The sequence below is a fragment of the Montipora capricornis genome, chromosome 7 (genome assembly GCF_036669925.1).
Source record: "Montipora capricornis isolate CH-2021 chromosome 7, ASM3666992v2, whole genome shotgun sequence".
In the NCBI taxonomy this organism is placed as follows: Eukaryota; Metazoa; Cnidaria; class Anthozoa; order Scleractinia; family Acroporidae; genus Montipora; species Montipora capricornis.
Genome location: NC_090889.1, coordinates 50,138,518 through 50,141,397, shown reverse-complemented (window position 1 = coordinate 50,141,397; position 2,880 = coordinate 50,138,518).

The window sequence follows — 2,880 nt, the reverse complement described above, 5'->3', positions numbered from 1 at the left end:
TAACCTCGTCTTGGAGAGTAAATTTTTGACTTTGCAGAAACAATGGTGGGCGATTGTGATCTTTGTTTTGAATTCGCTCATTTATTGTCAAACTTTATAACACTTGACAGAAAAAGAAACTTACGAAATCCCGGTATCTTCCCATCATTTAACCCAGATGCCGCACTGTCTGGCGAGTAAACATGCCGCGGAAACCTAACCACGGCGCCCGCCGAATTCCGGCGATTTCACTTTCGATTTTGCGATTTATTTGTGCAGCCAAAAGTACAACAACACAGTTGAACGTAGCAAAAATCTCCAAAATGTTTGTCACTGCTCGTAACTTTTTATATTCTTCAAAATTAATGTTGTTTTCATTTCGTAAATATGTTATTCTCGAGCGACCGTCCTGGAAACTTCCTTCTGCTCTTTCTAAAAACTGTGTATCAATATTTATTTACTTTTGCATCAATATTTGTTTTTGCATGAAGCAAGCTAATAAAATCTGTACCTTGCTGAGTTCGCATTTGTTAGCGTTAATAGTATTTTTGGTCCAATGCTTCTGTTTTACGAAGGGATATGTTTTAGGCCACCCATCCAGATACAGGGCTTAACTTAGTAGTATTACAAAGCTGTCAGAGGGCACGCTTAAACTTGTGCTGAAAAGAAGTTGTGAGGGAGCTTGAAAATTATCAGAAGCCAATGTTTCTCACTTCCCATTTATTTTCTTCAATCTTTCTGGGTTCAGTACTTTGCTAGGAACCACATGTCTTCTCAGGCTATTTACCCAAGACTTCTACCATAGCACTACAATGATGGACAATACCAAAACAATATGGTGCACTGTTAGAGCTACATATTACGAAAGGACAGATCTGTTTCGTCGTACGAAAGTGTGAGGACGTGCGAGCCAAAGGGCCTCTGCTGGTATGACTTCTGGGTGACCCCTTTAATGGTCTTACTGACCACCCAACTTGAACAAAATTGTCCTGAACGGTGCACACACCACAGGCAACCCAGTGGACCCTCGCGGAGGGTCTAGTTTATAATGAATGAGGAATGTTCGTCACCTTTAGAGTTGAACAACGTAGTTTTTAGGCAAGAAACTTACGGTTTTGGTTTTTTAATTTTGTTGTAGTATTTAACTGAATATTTATATTTCATCTGCCGGGTCCGGAAGCCTTCTTTCTCTGGTTAATGACCCGTGACCGGACTCTTACTTGGAACAATGTTGATCAATCCCTTCGGTGAAGAACCATTTCTTTCAATAATGAAGAAAAAAATAAACAACAAGCTTTCTTTCAAATAATTCTTGATTGACAAGATTTCGTCGAATTCTAAATTGTTATTTACTAGAAGACTGTGAAGAGTTGAGTACAAATAAACAAAATTATAAATAGCCAGAAAATTGTAAACACAGACTACTCAAGGTGTTTTCCGTCTCACGGTCTCTGGTATCCAACTCAAATAAGTTACCAGATAATTTGCCGTTTGGTTTCAGTGTTACACATAACATCACAGTTTATAAAATACTAACGAGAACTCGAAGAAGAGGTAAATCAGCGACTAAATTTCTTGTGCGTGCGTGTGTTGTGGCAATGTTTATTTCAAGCTCGTATGCAAATTTTTGACAGAGAAAATTAAATTGCAAACAATATTCCACTTAAAGGTCGTTAAAAAGCTTTATTTTTGGTGGCTCATTTGGACGAAGAAATGTCACAAAAACCTTTCCCACCGTAACATTTATTGAAAGAAACAAAATATCTGCTATTTTAGAGGTAAAAAAAAAACCCTTCCAATTTTAATTAAGTGCGTGCAAACAAGAAACATAACAGCAATTTATTAAATTTCAGTCTAACAGTTCACATCAAACTCTTCACGGAGGAACCTTAAATAATGAAGCACAAAAGAGGCAACAAGCTTTCTTTCAAATAAGTCGTTACTGTCACATTTCTAATTCTTTTTTTTACCTTAAGACTGTGCAGAGTTGAGTACAAAATAAATGTAAATTGCCAGACAACTTAGACGCGACTTCAGTAAACACTGTGATGCCTTCAAGGCATTCGACTCATTCAATGTTTATTAAATCCATAAAAACATTGCCATTTCATTTCAGAGTTGTATATAATACCAAGTTAGTAAAATTTTAGAAATAAAGCTCACTTGATATCCAACGGCGAAAAATGAAAATTGTTGTCGTAGACCATTACTCGTCACTTTAAAGACTCCAGATATTTATTTTTTACCGCCTGTCCTGTTTATCCAATTGTCGTTCCATAAGGGTATGTTATGTTTAAAGATCCGACTAAAACGCCATTTGCGTTACAATGACTCTCGACGCCATTGCAGGTTAATTAGATGTTCTCCTGTGTGCACCAGAGAAATCTACGCATTACCCCAATCCCCTCAAACCTAACAAAATACGTACAGAAGAATCTCTGCGCAGACACCACTTAGCAGGGGAGTGACTGGCAAGACTTTTACCGACACGGGAAAAATAAAATAAATAAATAAAATAAAAATACGGAGAAATATTACCCTTTTTCCGACTTGGATTGTTATACTGTCAACCCTGTAATAAGGCTTTTTCTGTACCCAGTAGGAAGAATTGCAAGGACGCCTTTTCTTTCGTCAAGATGGCTGTCAAGGCAGATTTCTTGTTTAAACCCTAGAAGGAACTTAAGCGTCCCTCCTAGAGCATTGTTGAATTCGCTCAGTCCATGAAAGGACGTACCCTAATAGCAGAGTCTCTTTCGATCTTCCTAGATAAGTCGGGAAGAGGAAAGTAGACTCTGCCAACTGGCTCGACTTTCTTTAATTTGCCGCTCATCCAAAGAAGTGGAAAAGTCAGTCCAGTTTCGACTTGTCAAACCTTTTTTTTTAATTTGTGTGCGTGATCAA